Below are 19,158 nucleotides of genomic sequence, written 5' to 3' on the forward strand. Positions count from 1 at the left end.
CAACTTCGGAATTTTTTTCTCATTTTTCTCAGACTGGTTACACACTACTACTACTACTACGACGGGGACGGAACTGGTGCCGCCATAAGGAGCTTCGCCCCTAAAATACACTCTCCGTAGTTGCACTTCGTTCATGGAAGCGCCGGCGACTGCGACCGACAGCCTTCGTTGAAGAACGGTGCTTGTACCGAGGTATTATCACTGCGCCGTGTCGCCGCTTCCCACTCTCTGTGTGTGCATCGTATTATGCTAAGAGTGGTTCACTACAAGTCGGTAAGGTCAGGACCGAACTATATAAGCAGTTTCCTTCGTCGTACTTGCTTATCCTATATTTCAGGTCCGCCGGTAGCAGACGAACTCGTAGGCTGTGTTAGGCCTAATGAAGCAGCCTGAACGAGATCGACACCGCCTCAAACTTGATGTGGAGGGCTGCTAAGGGCTGGAAATTGTGCATATCAGCGTCGGAAGCACGTTTAGACTCAATTTGAGCGTCAATAAATACATACACGAGCGCATTTTCCGCGATATTCACGTTGTCGGCACGATGTTCTCACTCGGCGGCAGCTCGCACCGCGATCAGCACACTGGTTTTGTCGGCGTCGTCGGCACGAAAGTTTATCACACTACGATCACTCGCTGTCGTTGGTCACTTCTTCATCATACTTGTATGAGAATATAGGTCTCCCACGGGCACAGTATGATAACTACAGCCGGCCGAGCATTGGCGCCGGCGTAAGGTCGACTTCTGAATGACATCGGTGTCGTGTCGGCAATATAGTGATGTACCCGACGTTAACCGAATATCGCTGTTAACAACTGAAAGTTCTACCGAAACACAGCGCAAATACCGCGTCGTCGACAGGCACAACGGCGACAATAAAGAATTCGCGTCGTCGACGACTATGCTGCATACGCGTGCGTCGTCAGCTGCACGAACCACCGATGCCGTACAAAACGTTTTTGGCGTTCGCCGCTACGGTACAGCGCATGCGCGCTCGGGACATGCAAAAGGCGGATTACAGCCCGCAACGCAAGTGCCAAATCGCTCGCGTTCCAACACAGTCGTGCTTAGCGGTCTGATTAGCTGCGCGAACAGAGTGCGACAGTGTTGGTCTTTCTAAAGTCCTTATATAAGAAAAGTACCGCCATCTACTCTTTCCTCCGCCGCCTCCTCTCCTAAAGCGCTTGCTTTTTCTTTACTTTTTCTTTACTTTTTGCTTGCGAAAGCCAAGTCGACGGTGGCGCACCTAGAAAGTCCACGTTGAAGCTTTCAGGCCGGGCGCGCGCCGCCGCCGCTGCCGGCGACTGCGGCTGCGCAGAGGACTTTCAACATGGCTCTGAGGCGGAAAAAAAGAAAATATAAAGAAGTGAAAAGCGCGCGCTATCATCGTCCAATCGGAGATACAGGATAACACAGGAGAGATCGAAGCGGCATTTGTCAAAGGATGGCGGTACTTTTCTTATATAGGGACTTTAGGTCTTTCCAGACGTGCGCGCACACAGGGTTTATAGCGGCACGCTTCGCTAACACGGGCCGGCACCGCAGCAACAGCGGCTAGCCGAGAAACGCCGATTCCACGCCCACGTCATAGAGAAATAAATTCAACAAGAGGGGACACTCGGCAAAAACTGGCAACAGGAAACACGTCACCATACGTCACGCTATACTTTTGACACCGAACGTTAGCTGCCGCGAGCATCGAAAAAAAAAAAGAAAGTGAACTTAAGTTAACAGGCTTAAGTTAACACAAAGTGAACTTAAGTTAATTCATTTCTTTAATTCTTTGCCGCGAAAACTAAAACGTTTTGCATATAAATGAACTTAAGCTTTGCGACTTATTTTCCTTGCCTTACCTAGCCACAGGTCATGACGCGCCAGATACATGCGTCATCCGCCAGACACTCCCCCGAAGCCAGCGAGGATGGCTGCGCGCGCGTTTGAGCGCTCGCGCGCGGCGACCCGTCTGTCTCCTTTTTTTCTTTTTTAAATGTAACCTGGTTTATTGGGCTCTCGGCGTATTCTTGCGTTCCTTCTGCACTGGGACAAGACACCACTGCACTATTGGACTACGCCAAGGTGAGAAATCTTGTTTCACAGTCTACGACGCAATTAGGCTTACGGCACGGGACCGAGACTTAAGACGCAGTTAGCGAAAAACAGCTCGGCCATCCTCGCGCAGTTAATTTGAGTTAATGAATCGTGCTGAGACATGTTTCCGACGCTTCCTATGGGACTATTGTAACTTATTTCGGTTTTTGAACCACACTGGCCACACAGGGCGCCGTGTAGCATTTAGCGAGAACTCAGCCGTGGTGTGTAGTCTAGTGCATCTTACTAGGAGAAGTTTGTGCCGCTTTCTCTGACGCCAGACATTACTGAAAAGTAATTTCGTTACTTTCTGGGGTACTTTTGAGGCACGCTGGCCGCACAGCGCACTGTGACGCAGTTAGCGATAAGAAGCTCGGCCGTGGTGATAAAGTTAGAATGAATTTTCGAGGGACAAGTCTGTGACGTTTTTTGTGGCTCCGCAACAACAATACCTTCTTTCGGTACTCACGCCTGTTGAGAACGCGATGGGCGATTGCCAAGAGTGATAACATGGGGTGTGCTGATGCCGGCGCCGGCAGAACGCGCGAACGACGAACATATCAGAAACTTGTAATTCAAAAATTACGTCTTCTAAAGGACTGAAACAAGGCATTGCACCCACGCATTTGTCTTGAGTGCCTGTTGCGTCCGTCTCTGTGTATGTCGCGTACCGTCGCGTCGCCCGAGGCCAAGTTTTGGAAACGCGAAGTCGCTCGTGTATTAGTGCTGCTAAAGTGCAGGAAATAATGCCCGGAAATGGGGGAACGCTCTGAAATCAGATGTTTTCATATATGTTTGGGATGAGTCGGGTATTTCCTACGCCATGTATGTAAAAGCGAATTGCTTTTGTTTGTAATGCCGCCCATTCACCGCTTTCGCACGTTTCGCCTCTACACGCAGTATTGCTATGTCTAAATACCAAAATGACTCATGCTTGTAACATGCTGTTACGTGCTTGCAAATGTAACATGCTTGTAATTTACTTTTTTTTTCAGCTGGTGCCGTCCGGTGGAGCTTCATACAGGAACTACTGCCTTACCTGCTGGTGTCACAACGTTGGATGAACGCACAAAAAGCGCGGAACGAGCTTTTATATAGAGCAAAATAAATATTTCCTCATTGCACAAAAGGTCTTGCGTCTACTTTGTGAAATTGCACGTGACACAGATTCGATGGGACTTTACAAGATCGTTCGCAATCATTTTTACTAAATAATAAACCGATTCTGCACGAAGAGAAAAAAAAAAGGGGGGGGGGGGAGGGGGGGGCGCTGCCGGCGTGCTAGCTTGCGTTCAAAATACGCGCGCCAAAGCCGAAACCGGAAGTGAAGTAAGTGATTGACACCGACCGCTTGGCACGCTGCAGTCAATTCGGCTGCTGGGCCCTATGGGAGTGTCCCCTCTTGTTGAATTCCTTTCTCTATGCCCACGTTACCGGCATGCGTTTAACTCGCCGCACGCCGTTTGCCATTCGCGGGCTGCCGTTCGACAGTGGTTTTGCTCGCGAGCGGCGAGATTTCCTTGCCGTACGTAGAGAGGATAAGACCGGGACTCATTTGTGCAGCAGCTTCACCGCCGCTGATCGCTCGACGGCGCCGATGTCGTCGCTAGGCCTTTTCCGGTTCCCTTCAAAGCTAAAGCGGACGGCGCTTCAAAATGAATTACCGATGCTCACAAGCCACAATATTTTCTTATCGTTGTTATCGCTATTCGCAATAATTGTACACAGAGAAGAAAAATACGCTGATATTAGCGGCGCCGTCGGCTGCGATGCGAGCACAGCCGAGCCGGTCGTCTCCCGTCGGTAGCCGTTCACTGCAGCTGAGGTGCAGCCGAAGTTTTCGTTGCCGGTGGCAAAGGCGTACAGCTTCGCGTTCGTCGATTGGCCCGTTGATCGTGCAGCCGGCGGGGCGCCGGCCGAACTACCGTATACTTTGGACATCTCTGGCGCGGCATACGTTCTACAGCACTGGAGACCGGTTCGCCGTTGGTATATGTGCCGCTACCATAGAATGAAGAACCAACTTGCCGCTAGCGTGGACGTGCCTTAACCGGAAGTAGGCAGTGTTTTGAGAAGCGCGTTGGCGATGGCGTATGTCACGTGACATTTCGAGCAGCACTCGGCGAGGAGGGGAGACCAGCCGACGAGGAGAGTAGCGAAGGAAAGAGCGAAACGAGCGAAGGCCGTTTTTTGATCATCAAACGCGTGTAACTCTGCTATTACGGCACCATTTCAAAAAATTCTCGCGGCTACGTGTTCGTTCTAGACTCGTGCACAACTGCAACACCACAACTAAATTTCGACCTCTGGGTGATTTATGGGCCCTTTAAGGCATAAATAAATGTCAGTGTAATTATGAACACCATTTGAGCGTTCTGAACGCAAATACCAGCGCGCGAAGTAGTACGAATAACCCAGCCGAGCAGTATCGCCAGCAGTTTCCAACGCCGCGACTTTGATGCGGCCCAATTCACTTCTATCGCAGCGCCGCCACAGTATTTTTCCACGTCGGGGGCCAAGCATGCGCCGCCCCAGCCGCTCGTCCGACTCAACCGTATTCTAGTACACTATAACCTAAGCTCAGCCACGACCGGTCATGAGCGCAGCGCATGAATGGAGTAAATGGAGAAAGAAAACTTCTGGTTCCTCCATGGTCTAGCGTAATGCGCTGCTGCTAGGCTGCCGGTGGAGAACATTGGTGCAATCTGGATGGACGCAGTGCCATATTTCAGCCGCCTGACGAATTATCGTATCTTACCAGTCATCGTTTTACCGATTCCCCTTTGCAGAATCAGCAAGTCGCAAACGCGCTTGCACCGCGCTGAAAGCATTATTAACATTGATTTAGGCAAGGAATACAATGGCATGCTTTGGTTTGAGGCGACTTCAGTCTTTCTGGACTTTTACATTCTGTTCAAACAGCGCATAATACGACGGAAGAAGAAAACGGAACGGAGACACACACAGGCGCTAACTTCCAACAACGATTTATTTCCGGGATGGACGCCACTTTTGATCCCTCACTTTTTCCCCCCACTCGCTTCACAAGCACGTGTCTGCTCACGTGGCACATGATAGTCAAATATTCTAAGATACTTGCAGACTAAGGCAAGACAACAAAGCACATGGTAAAATGACACTTGCCGATTAGGCAGAGAGAACTACTATGTTTAACGGACGTGCAGGAATTCCAACTCCTTCTTGGATAGTGACAGAGACGATTTGCTAACACAAGTATCGCCGAACTTTTCAATGTGAGCACTTTCAATGAATAGACGAGCAATTTGGCATTTGCTTCTCGCGATAATGACTGTATCTTCGAAGCGGGGCTCGCCGCATGTGCACTTCTGACAACGACTTGCGAGGAAGCCATCCGCCACAGGCTTGTTAACTTTGTTGGCATGTTCTCTGAGACTATCGTTGATGCATCTGCCAGTTTGTCCGATATAACTCCTTCCACATTGCAAAAAAAATATTCTGTAAATAACACATTTCCTGCAGTTAACGTACCCTTTTCTGTGCTGCTTTTCGCACGCGTCCTTTTTCGCACGTGTCCAAAACATATGGTCTTGTTTTATTGCGATAGCAATTATATGGACACTTCAACCGGATTTCTGCCGTCGGCGTCGCCGTCGCCGTGAGGTTCCGTATAGATAAAATATTCGCCGCGCGCCGTATGCCCCAGAGGCAGCGTGCGGGGACGCGCGCTATCACGGAGAGCGAACGCACTCAATCTCCCACGCGCAAGCAAGGAAGCGGAAAGCCAGCTCCGGCACTTCTCTGCCAACAACCGCGCTCGTCGCTCGTCCGCACAGTCTCTTATCTCTCCCACGCGCAAGCAAGGAAGCGGGAAGCCAGCGCCGGAAGGAGCGGGGGGGGGGGGGGGGGGGGCGCACTTCTACGCTGCCAACAACCGCGCTCGCCGTTCGTTCGACCGCACCGTCTCTTATCTCCACACGGCTCTGACCTTTACGCTCATTCGCCGCTCAGTTTCCGTTGAAGCGATAGACCGCACGTACCTTCGCCCGCTCCTGCGGCGTATATATCCGCTCGCTGCCAGCGTTTTGACGGTCGTTGTCTGCAGTCATTCAGTGTGATCTATTCATGTTTGTTTGTGCGCGCTCACACCACGCTTCTTCAATCAGTTAGTAATAGTCGGGCCACATTTTCCAACGCACGCTACACATGCAATGCTGCCCGGATCGGCAGTGCAGCGCTACAGGTGTGTCCCTTCGCACGCGCGCTGCCCACGGGAAGCGCTTCTCATCAACACCACCGTTTCACACGCGCCTTCTCGTGGTCATCGAGTCTCTCTTCATGTCGGTCTACTTACGCCGCAGCACACCTGCTTACTTAATTAGCTCATGTTTACTACAATTCATATTGCTACCAAAGCCGCTCACCTTACTTCGTATGACATTGCTGTGTTGCTATCGCATTCATCGCTTCGCCCTTAGGGCGAAACTGTGACATTTTTTTGCACACAGGCAGATAATTTTATTTGGAGCTGAGAACACAATGTCAACCTTCCCCCGACGTCCTTTCTTCTTCAGGTTATGCGATGGGCGGTGAATGTATAGAATTACGGCGAATTTTTTCTTTTTACCGGACTCTGCGCTAGCTGTCGTCGAGGAACCATGCTCTCCTGACTGCGTTGCTCTGAGCAAGGCTTCGGAAATTGACACGATCACATGGTTTGGAAACCCAGCTTTATTCAAACGCACTAACTGTTATTCGACTGTTATTAAATCTTCTACAGCAGCTTTTCCCCTGGTCAGGTCTTTCAAGGCCCTTCTAACTTCATTGCTAGTTATAGAAGGAGCATCTGTATATCCTGTTCATCACTACTACGAATGAACGTAGCTTGGCTGCTCTGGGGACTGTACAGGTCAGTATTGAATTCTTCCGCGGCTTTTACTATGTCATCAAAATTGCTGATGACATTACCATGTTATCTTTCAGTGCATACATTTTGCCTTGTCTTATGCCAAGTTTTCTTCTCACTGATATCATGCTGCTTCCATATTTTACTGCTTCCTCAATCTTTTCCACATTGTAATTTCATATATTCCTTACTTCCTTTTTGTTGATCAGTTTTTACAGTTCAGCGAATTGTATCTGACCTCTCGAGTTTGCCACTTTCATGTTCTTCCGTTTCTTTATTAGGTCCTTTGTTACTTGGGAGAGCTTACCCAATGGTTGCCTTGGTACCTTACCTCCCACTTCAATTGCTGCATCTGAGACCAGACTAGTTACGGTTTCATTCATTACCTCTATGTTGTCTTCATCTTCCTGTTCTAAATCTGCATATGTGTTTGCAAGCACCAGCCTAAATTTATCTGCTTTCACCCTTAGTGAGTCTAGGTTGGCGTTTTACTTCTTGACTAATTTTATTCTTTATCTCTTCAATTTGAGAGAAATCCTAGACCTCACTAACCTATGATGACGGCACTTTACCCTACCTAACACTTCTACATCTTGCACTATGCTGGGATCAGCAGAAAGTATGAAATATATTTCATTCCTTGTTTCTCTATTACGGCTAATCCAGGTCCACTTCCTGTTGCTGCGCTTCCTGAAGAAGGTATTCATTATTCGGAGCCTATTGCTTTCTGCGAATTCCACCAACATCTCTCCTCTAGTGTTCCTAGAATCGATGCCGTAGTTGCCAAGTGCTTGTTCACCAGCTTGCTTTTTCCCCGCTTTTGAATTGAAGTCGCCCATGACTACGGTATACTGAGTTCGCACCTTTCTCATTGTTATTTAAAATTCTTCATAAAACTGTTGTATTGCTTCATCATCGTGACTGGAGGTTGGGGCGTATAGGCTTGTACTACCTTCATTCTATACCTCCTATTCAGCTTTATTACGACGACTGCTACCCTCTCATTAATGCTGTAGAATTCCTCGATGTTGCCCACTATGTCTTTATGGACTAGAAATCCTACCCCGTATTCTCTCTTATCTGGAAGACCTCTGTAGCAGAGGACGTGGCTCTCAGTCAGCACTTTATAAGCCTCACCAGTTCGTCTAACCTCCCTAAGGCGAATAATTTCCCAGGTTATGCCTGATAATTCTTCAAATAGCCCAGCTGCGCTAGCCTCACTCGATAGGGTACGCGTGTTGAACGTTGCCAGGTTCAGTTTCCAGTGGCGGCCTGTACGGACCCAGAGATTCTTATAAGCACCCTCTGCCGCGTCGCAGGTATGATTGCCGCCTTGGTCAGGTGCTCCGCAGCAGCTGGGGAGTGACGGCCATGGGTTAATTGTAGGAGTCATGAGGGAACTAGTAGCCGAATACTGCACCAGGGAGGCCAATTCCTGTTCTGGTGAGGGAGTGACTTTGTTCAAGCTTAGTGGGCCTTCCTCATTTGCTTTCACCTAGACTAGTATTGCCCCACTAGCTCTCGGCGATATTTTTTTTGCCCAACGAATATTCTCTATTAACTGAAGCAGGTAAAAAAAAAGATCTTGCCAGTCGCAACACTGGCTCTTGCTTTTTGTGCAAGAAATTGTCTAGCAACAGTCCACCAGGCTATGTGTGGATTCAATGCAGACGCTGAAGTAAGCGGATCCATTTAATTCTAGTGTGAAAATGTGCCTAGAATACAAAGACGAAATAAAGGAAAATACACACGTAGCGTATACTTTTAGTGACTTATTTGAAAACCTGTCGTCATATATACAGGGTGTCCCAAGATTTAAAAATCCCCGCTGGGGCGTCTGCGCAAGCAGGCGTTTGGTGAGTTGCGCCACCACGTACCCGAGCACACGAGGGTTGGACCCTCCCGCGTTTCGCCGTGCGTGGCTTAGCCGTGTCTGGGGAAAGGGGGATCCTGGAGGTTGAGCTGATGCCGGGTGTTCGGACCTTTAAGGCCCCCCCGCGGAGGCAACACACCTCTTCGGCCTCTGCTTCACATAGACGGCACCCCTGGGCTGACCCACCCAGGGGAAATCGGCAGTTGCCTTTTCCTGTCCTCCTCTTAAATCTTCGTCTTTCTCTCTCACTTTCAATCTATCCTGTCTTCTTTTCACTTCCTTTTACTTCCGTTTTCCCAGGCAGCTAGGGTTAACCTTGTGTGGGTAGCCAACCTTGAATACTCCATATTTGGTTATAGTAGTGGCGTACAGCTGGCATTTGCAGGACCTGGCTTTTCCAGTTTCTGCAGCGTCCCCTCGTTGGGCTCCATGGTGGGTGGCTGGCGTCGCTGCCGAAAAATGCACTAATACTTATGGCTGAACCATTCCCCCCACTCCATGATCGCCGTCTGAAACGAGGGCGCACCGAAGAAGTTTTTAAATTTTTTCGCCGACATATTGAAAACTTTCCACGCTACCACGTGGTACATAGTGAGAAAACTGAAAAGACCGTGATAGTGATCTCACCCTTTATTGTTGCAAAGACTCTGACAGAAACTATAGGACCAGGTTACAAGGCGACGAGGATGGCCAGCGGTGACCTCCTTCTGGAACCTCCGCGATAAGAAACAACATGATAAACTACAGAATCTAGTGTCGTTTGGAGACACTGTGACTGTGACCCCGCACCGCACCATGAACACCACCCGCGGTGTTATTTCTGATGACGACCTGTTGGAGCTCACCGAAGATGAACTATTGGAAGGATTCAAAGAACAAAATGTTTTGACTGTAAAACGAATCAAGATGAGGCGCGATGGTAAGGAGCTAAAGACAAAACATATAATTCTTACTTTTGGTTCTAGTGTTATACCCGAGACCATTGAGGCCGGATACATTAAATTACGTGTCAGGCCATACGTGCCAAACCCTCTTCGATGCTTCAAGTGCCAAAGATTCGGCCACAGTTCGCAGAACTGCCGAGGCTGTCAGACTTGTGCGAAATGCAGTGCGACTGAACATCTGTCTGAATCATGCGAGAACTCTCTCCACTGTGTGAACTGTGATGGGGAGCACGCCGCATATTCGCGGTCCTGCCCATCATGGAAAAGGGAAAAAGAAATTGTTACAATCAAGGTAAAAGAGAATATATCATTTAAGGAGGCACGTAGGCGGGTTTCATACCTGCCCAAGAACACCTTTGCCGAAGTGGCGCGTCAGGGGGCAGCGCCACAACGGCCTCCTGCGGCTGGCCGGCCCACACGCTGTGAGCCGCCAGCGACGCCGTCCGCCCGCTCGGCGGCTGCAGCTAGCGCTGCTCCGCCATCTCAGAACAAAGGGCCATCGACCTCCGGGCAGGTGGCCTCAAGGGTATCGTCCCATGAGACGAGGCCGTCACGTCAAACCAACCGCTCGCAAGAGCGTGTGTCCAGCGCCTCGCAAGAGGCGATGGACACAACAACCAGCCAGACGGCGCCACCAGCGCCTAAGGAGCGGCGGGAATCTCTCGACCGCTCCAGAAAAGAGAAACCTCGAGTCACGGCGCCTGGAAAGGGCACCGTGAGCTAGTCTTTATATTCTGAACACACAGCACAAACTTTCTTCATTATGGAGACACAAATACTACAATGGAATGCTAGAGGGCTTATTCACAACCTCGACGATGTAAGAGAACTCCTACACAAACATAATCCAAAGTTGCTATGTGTTCAAGAGACACTTCTGAAACCTGCAAACACGAACTTTCTTCATAATTACACCATCTTCCGAAAAGACCGTAACGAGGCTAACGCCTCCGGCAGTGTAGCAATAGTTGCCGACAAGTCCGTAGCTTGTCGACACGTCGCCCTTCGGACGCCCCTTGAGGCAGTGTCTGTTCGGGCTATCCTATTTAACAAATTGGTCACCGTATATTCATTTATATACCCCCGAACCATAAACTTGAAAAAAAACATGACCTTCATAACCTTATTGATCAGCTTCCCGAGCCTTACATGCTCGTGGGTGATTTTAACATCAGAGGTGGTCATAGCGCTAGAGGACACGGACAAGAACGAGAGAACAGGACGAGCGCGAACTTTCAACTGAGTGTTTATTGCGAGAAACAACCGTATTTGTAGGCCCGCATACAGAAAAGGCCCAATCATCGCACATGAAAACCAGCCGCATACAGGAACGCTAATTCATTTGTAGTCAGCGCAACTGAAGGGGAGCTGAAGCAGCTATCACCGGCACAAGTCAACGACCCCAATGACAACCCCAGCGTCCCCCATCCTGCTGCAACAACATCGGGAGCCGCCGACTTTGCGTGGATCACCGGCTGAAGACCCTGAAACCTGGCTGAAGACATACGAGAGGACCGCGACGAACAACAAATGGAGCGACGACGACAAGCTGCGCCATGTCTATTTTTCGTTGGATGACTTTCGTTGGACGCTGCTCGGACCTGGTTTGAGAACACCCTGGTGACGTGGGACCTATTTCGTGGGAACTTCGGGAGGATTTCACGAGTGTCATGCGCTAGGAAAAGGCTTAAGTTCTCCTAGAAACCCGGGTGCAACTGCCCAACGTGAACGTGACGATTTTCACGGAGGAGATGACTCACTTGTTCAAGCACGCCGACCCCAACATGCCAGAAGAGAAAAAAGTGTGCTTCTTCATGAGGGGTGTCAAGGAACAGCTCTTCGGCGGATTGATACGCAACCCACCCAAGACTGTTGCTGAATTTGTTTCCGAGGTCACAACCATTGAGAAGACGCTCGACATGCGGACAAGGCAATATAACCGCCGAACACTGGTCGCGAACAACATGGACGTTCAAGCACTTGGCAGTGACGGCCTGCGCGAGGCCATCAGAGCGGTCGTTCGCGAGGAACTGCAGAAGCTCTTTCCCAGGTCGCAGCCTCAAGTGGCATCTATCGCCGACATCGTCAAAGAAGAAGTTAAGCGCTCACTTGGAGTTTCCGATGTGCAGCCGCAATCGCCACAACCCTAGCCGGAAGCAATGACGCCGTCGCCCGCCGTCTAAGCCCGCACCAGGGCCCCTTAACGACGCAGTTCCGTCATCCACCGCCGCCGCAGCCAGCACGCCCGCCCGTCGCCCAGTGCAGCTACCCGAGAAAAACGGACATTTGGCGCGCCCCCGACCACCTGTTATCACTGCGGGGAAGCCGGCCCTGTCTACCGCCGATACCCATAACGTGAGATGGGCCTACGAGGGTTCGCTGTCAACGCGCCACGTCCCCAGCTTGCGAACGACCACGTGACATCGCCTACCACGTGACCACGTGACCACGACTACCTCGCCGGAGCCCAGTGGCAACCACGACGACCCTCACGCTCGCCGTCACCAGGACGCTACCTGTCGCCGCAGCGCCGACCATACACTGGCCCAACCCGGGGTCTGTCCGTGAGCCCCTATCCGGGAAACTAAAGGCAACAACCGATGGAGGTGCGGTTGTTGTGCGACGCAATACCAAAGATCCTCCGCCGACGACGACGACGATTCGCGAATCATCACGACGAGGTATCAGCACGCCGCCTGGCAAGAGCCTTGACAACACTTTGCCGCTGAAAGAAAACCTGCCGACGTGACGTAGCAGCAGCAGAGCAAACCGACCCTGCCGTGATCCCACGCCACGACTTTTAACCGCAACGCCAGACGATGGTCAACCGACCTAGACGTGCTAATGAATGGTCATAACGTCACCGCTCTCGTCGACACTGGAGCCGACTATTCCGTCTTCAGTGGCTCGTTCGCCGCCAAGTTGAAGAAGGTGAAGACGGCCTGGCAAGGACACGATATCCGGTCAGCGGGAGGCCACCTAATAACGCCGGCGGGAATCTGCACAGCGCGAGTCACGGTTAACAATCGCACTTACCCGCCGAGATTCGTAATCATGCAGCACACTCCAGGGACGTCATCCTACGCATGAAATTTCTAAACCAACATGGTGCAGTCATCGACTTAAGGTCCAAGTCGATAATGCTTTCAACGCACAAAGCGATAGCGCCGGATACAAACATCAGTTACCACGCCTTCAATGTGCTTGAAGAACAAGACACCGTTCCGCCTTGTTCAAGCGTAATGATATCCGTCGGTACCGAAGTGCCTGCAGACATGGAGGGCGTCGTCGAGGGCAATCATCACTTACTGCTCGACCGCGAGATCTGCGTCGCTAGAGGCATAGCTGAGCTTCCTCAATCACTTGTAATTCGTACCCATTGACTCACTACGCTCACTATCACCGATAAGCTCTGAACATGCGAGGCGAAGCACGTGTTGAGGGCCTGGGGGTGGGGGGGGAGGTAGCTGTCACTAAGTTATTTTGCCTGTTTCCCTGCTCGTGTTTTACGCATGCGTGGTGGCAATATGCAGAATTTGTTCGCAATAAAGTTCAAGTCCAGCGTTGTCCTTTGGGTGTCGTTTTTCTGTATTCTCGCGTGGTGGCACTATCACATCATGCCTGCTGGAACTGTCACGCCGTCATCTGGTAGGTTTTACACGAATTGCGGAGAACAGATTGGTCAACTACTGGGCGTACTGCTGATGGTCAGATGTGGTCATGGATGTATCAGATAAATTCAACAGACAGACGAACAGACGTGCCGTATACGAGATGGGCAGGAGAGATTTCTGTAAGCTGTGCGGAACCACAGAAGGACTATGGGCAGAGTAGTGATCATGAACGGGTAGTTAATTAGAGTACTGATCAGCAACCTAATGAACCGTGATGGCAGTCTTCAGGGGGCAGTTAAACCGCTCTACCATGTCGTTGCTTTACGGATGGTAGGCTGTTGTCTTGACATGGACGATTCCGAGATGGCTCCTAAGCTGGCGGACGAGGTCTGACTCAAGTCGACGACCCCTGTAGGTGACTATTTTGGTGGGAATGCCAAACAGACGATACGCGTGAAAACTAGGATCTAAGCGCGACATTCACGTCACAGACTAGGTGTATACCGGGGCCTGGGAAGTACACGTTCCTCAGATGGAGAGGCTAGAAATTGGACGACAGGAGAGCTTGTAGGTTTTAGTCACGTTCTTGCAAATTAGCAAGCTCCTAACGCGTGACCTTTGCGTTGTCGAGCTTCCATAAGCACGTGAGGGTGTCAGCAGGAATGTTGTCTGGGCCTTATACGTGCTGAGTACTTGTTAACTCGGACAAGAATGCCAGATGAGGAGTTTTACGTGGGCTGTGCGGGCGGATGTCAAAGCTTAATTAGAGGCTTCTGGTCAGTGAAAATAACGTAGGGTCGTCCCTCCATGGAACAACGAAAGTAATTTGCCATCAGGTAGGCGACAAGGAGTTTGCATCCTCATGCACTGGGTCATTGCTGTGTTCGCCTTAGTTTTCTGGACAAAAAACCGAGCAGACGCCAGTGGGCACTGACTACCTGCTGAAGGAAACCACCATAGGCACATACCACCGCATCTAGGTCATGGGGGTCCATGTGCATTGGTAGAGCTGCTGAATGAAAGTTCATTGAAAAGTGCATCCAGTGCATCCAAAAGTGTATCTCGCGTATTTCTGGCGCAACCTGCTAAAGCGTCGGGCTTCAGCTCAATACGCTTATTGAAAGTGAAGATTTATTTGAAACCCTCAACATGCTCAACATTTACGATTTCACAACATAAAACATCGCCTCCGTCGGTCAATAAAAAACTAGCCTTGACAAGAGTCTCGCTTCGAACCGCACTTCGCGCTGTTGTTTCTTATAACTTAATAAATACTAATTACCGTCTCTCTACACTGCAGTTTACAGGCAGCTCAGTTTGGAATAAGCTTGATAGTAACCTAACCACTCTAAGAGCATTGAATACATTTCTTAAAAAATCAAAGCACTCAATTATTGACAATGCATAGCACGGCGCATGCTTGCACAGATCCTCACTTTCTCTTTTCCTCTGCAGATATCTTTTGATGATGTAGGAAAGAAAATTGTTAGAAAGGTATTAAATTGTGGAATATTTTTCTGGACTACTGTAAATTCTCTTTTTACTTACTTCAGCTACTTTTGTTTGATGTGATTTCTCAGTATAAAATAGCAGCTGCCACAGAAGCCTTGTTTCCCTGATAACAATCGGTAGGGACCCTTTAATAAATTTGTTGGGTCCCATTAGTGCGTACTTTGTAATTGTATATCTTATTTATGTTAAATAAAATAAACTTTCACAACTTTCTGTATTTGAGGAATCCTTGTAACGTGGGTTCGATTCCTCCCAGCATCGGAGAAGTTTAAAATATATATATTTTTTGTCATTGTAGAGCAGCGCACATACGTAGCTACCCAAGTTGGCGTCGAAGATGGCCATTGAAGAGCAGCTTGGCTCATACCATGCGACTCAAGCTGGAATCACAGAGATTGAATGTAGAGTATCACACACCGAGTGGCCCTGTGCTCCAAGTTGGCGTCAAAGTATTGTTACGGAGAGTTGTGCAGAAATGACTTTATTTACAGGAGATGGATGATGGTGACCGCGCAATCAAGCCTAGAAGCACTTCGTCCTCCTCTTCTTTCCAACTGCTTCTTGTATGCTCGTTACATTCCCCCACAAGCACACGAAGCCCGTAGGGCGAGTGTGCTTGTGGGTAAGGCATCAGTAGGGTAAAAACGTTTCAGGCGAGCAACATGAGTCACTTGCGTTCTACTTGATCGCCGGCCATTGCCCAGGAGGTGAGCTATTACATAACAAAGTTCACTCAAACGCTCCAGGACAACGTATGGGCCGGAATAGTGGGACAGGAACTTTTGACACAAGGCCCGCTTGCGTTGCGGTGTCCAAAGAAGCACCAAGTCGCCTTTGGCGAACGAAACAGGCCCGTGACGCTCGTCGTAACGGTCCTTTGAACGGTGTTGCGAGGCCAAAGTACGAAGACGGGCTATTCGGCGGGCTTCTTCAGCGAGGCACACAGTCTTTGACACAGAATCGTCGTCATGCAGGATAAAATTTAAGAAAGTATCGAGAGGGCTGCGCGGTAGTCTTGCATAGAGGAGATAAAATGGGCTGTAGTTCGTGGTTTCATGTTTCGCCGTGTTGTATGCGTAGGTTATGAAGGGCAGCCCGTCGTCTCAGTTCTTATGGTTGGAGGAAACATACATGGCAAGCATGTTGGTCAGTGTTCGGTTCGTCCTTTCAACGAGGCCATTGGTCTGTGGATGATACGGTGTGGAGTGACGGAACTCGGAAGTGCACAGACGAAGTAGCTCCTCAACGGCGTCCGCAGTGAACTGGTTACCACGGTCACTGATGATAACACGCGGCGGGCCATGACGAAGGACTACGGAACGCAGCAGGAAGAGTGCCACACATGCAGCTGTGGAAGAGGGTATGGCTTCAGTTTCGGCGTACCGTGTGAGATGGTCCACGCAAACTGATTATCCAACGGTTCTTATTGTTAGATAACGAGAATGGACCCATAAGGTCAATGCCTACTTGCTCGAAAGGTGTACTGGACGGTGTCAATGGCTGCAGGGGAGCTGGTACAGCGGTGGTTGGTCGCTTGTGACGTTGATACGTTTCACAACTAGCGACGTAGTGTTTGGTTGTCTGGTACATGTTGGGCCAGTAAAATCGCTCTTGCGTGCGGTGTAGCGTTCGCACGAAACCGAAATGACCAGATGTCGCATCGTCATGCATGGCGCGTAAGACGTCGGAGCGGAGACTCTCGGGAACAACTAGAAGAAAACGTGCTCCATTCCCGGAGTAATTGTTCTTATAGAGCAACTCATCACGAATGGTGAAGCGACCGCTGCCTTGAGAAGTACGAGCGGCGGCAAACAGCGGATCCAGGTTGAGATCATTGCGTTGCTCTCTCTGAAAGTCTGCCGCGTCGGGGAACGTACGAGTAATGGCAGAAAGATAGTCATCAAAAATCTCAGCTTCGCAGTCGGAAGTCGCAAGAGGAATGCGAGAAAGGCAGTCTGCGTCGGCATGACGACGTCCGCTCTTGTATGACACCACGAAGTCATATTCCTGAAGGCGCAGCGCCTTGCGCGCGAGTCGACCTGAGGGATCACGCAAGCCAACCAGCCAGCATAAAGAGTGATGATCGGTGACTATCTTAAATGGTCTTCCGTAAAGATAACATACATCGAAATTTCTGCACGGCGAAAACAGCTGCCAGGCATTCCTGCTCCGTAACCGTATAATTGCGCTCCGACTTGCTCAGACAACGGCTGGCATATGCGACGACATTTTCGGCGTTGTGACGTTGTACAAGTACCGCTCCTATTCCGATTCCACTATCATCGGTGTGCACTTCAGTCGGCCAAGATGGGTCGAAGTGACGCAAGAGGGGTGCAGACGTTAGTATAAACTTTAGTTGCGAGAATGATGTGTCACACTCCGGTGTCCATGTGAAGGCTACATCCTGTCGCAGAATAGATGTCAACGGGTGAACAATATCGGCAAATCAGGGTACAAAACGACGAAAATAGGAACATAGACCAATGAAGGAGCGAAGTTCTCGTGCTGTCTGTGGTGGTTTGAAGGAGCTTACTGCTTCAATCTTACGGGGATCGGGTCTGAAGCCATCCTTGTCGACTAGATGTCCCAGAACCAATGTTTGACGCTCGCCAAACCGACACTTTTTTGAGTTTAGAACTAGTCCAGCTTTCTCGATGCAACTCAGAACAAGACTCAGGCGATCGTTATGTTCTTCCAACGTGCGGCCGAAGATTACAACATCATCCAAGTAACACATGCATATCTCCCACTTTAGGCCACATAATATTGTATCCATGAACCTTTCAAAGGTGGCAGGAGCATTACAGAGGCCAAAAGGCATAACATTAAATTAGAATAAGCCATCTGGGGTCACGAATGCGGCCTTTTCCTTGTCTTTAGGTTTGATAGGTATTTGCCAATACCCCGATCGTAGATTAAGCCTCGAAAAATAAGAAGCAGCGTGTAAGCAATCGATGACGTCGTCGATTCGCGGTAGTGGGTAGACATCCTTCTACGTCACAGCCTTTAGGCGTCTGTAATCTACGCGGAATCTCCAGGAGCCGTCTTTCTTCCGGACAAGGATTACTGGAGCTGCCCATGGGCTGGACGACTCTTGAACAACACCTTTTTTCATCATTTCCTTAACTTGTTCTGCGATAACCTTGCGCTCGGAGGATGACACGCGGTAGGGCTTCTGGCGAATGGGGTGTGCTGAGCCGGTATCTATTCTGTGGCGAGCTCGTGATGATGGTAAATCAAGTGGTGCATCTCCGTGAGTAAAATCAAATGCATCAACATGTCTGGACAGGACTTGTACCAGTTCTTGACGCTCAGATGTGCAGAGAGCCTTGCTGATCATATCGAGAATCAGCTCTTCAGAAGGGCGATAATCCCATGGAGAGTAAGCACGAGCGGGCTCTGCTGTGAGTACTGCTATTGAGCTGCATGAAGCTTAATCGAAAAGGGCAATTTTCATGCCTCGAGTAGAACTACTGGCGTGGCGGAACAATTCAGCGCCCACAACGTTGCGACTCCTCTCGTCATGCACACGACAGAGCAAGGCACGAGTAGACATTTTTTAGCACAGTTAATGCTGATGTGCCTAATCACGAGATCAACGCAAGGAGCGTCAACAGTAGTTGCACAAACACGAACGGGCATTAGGCACCATGAGGTGGCAAGCACTTCATCAAGCACACTGAGTGTGTCCCTTTCTTCACCATACGAGCTTTGTTCAGAAAGCGCGGGTAAAAGCACCTCGTTCACATGGATTTCACCATTTGCACAGTCCACAGAAGCGCCGCAGTGTTGAAGAAAATCTATGCCGAGAATGACATCGTGCGAACAGCGGGCAAGGACTAAAAACTCCGACACAAACACTTTCCCAGCCAACGTAACACTTACAGCGCAAACACCGAGGGGATGGAGCCACTCGCCACCCACTCCACGAAAGGTAACGGCATCGTCCCATGAAAACATAACTTTGTGGCCTAGGCGGTTCTTGAAAGCGAGGCTCATGACAGACACATTCGCACCAGTATCAACTAAAGCAACGGTCGGCAATCCGTTAACTAGCACATTCACTTTGTTTTTGATCATCACAGCAGGCAGAGGTATTTCATCCAAAGACCGTCCGGCGACCTCACCTCCATTGGCCGCGGATGCTAGTTTCCCGGCGGGGGCGAAGATGCACGGCGCCGAGGGGACGGAGAACGACGAGGACGGTTAGTTGGTGGTGTCAGGCTGCGGTCAGACGCTGG

The 19,158-nt window shown here is 50.0% G+C and overlaps 1 long non-coding RNA gene across 1 annotated transcript; it reads left to right on the forward strand.

The window, feature by feature from the left end:
* The first annotated feature begins 1,873 nt into the window (after positions 1-1,873).
* LOC125943744 (uncharacterized) lies at positions 1,874-3,218 on the forward strand. Its single transcript, XR_007465867.1, has 2 exons — positions 1,874-2,077; positions 3,085-3,218. It is a non-coding gene; the product is annotated as an uncharacterized LOC125943744 (long non-coding RNA).
* Positions 3,219-19,158: the final 15,940 nt, after the last annotated feature.

This window comes from Dermacentor silvarum, chromosome 3, assembly GCF_013339745.2.
Source record: "Dermacentor silvarum isolate Dsil-2018 chromosome 3, BIME_Dsil_1.4, whole genome shotgun sequence".
Taxonomy (NCBI): Eukaryota; Metazoa; Arthropoda; class Arachnida; order Ixodida; family Ixodidae; genus Dermacentor; species Dermacentor silvarum.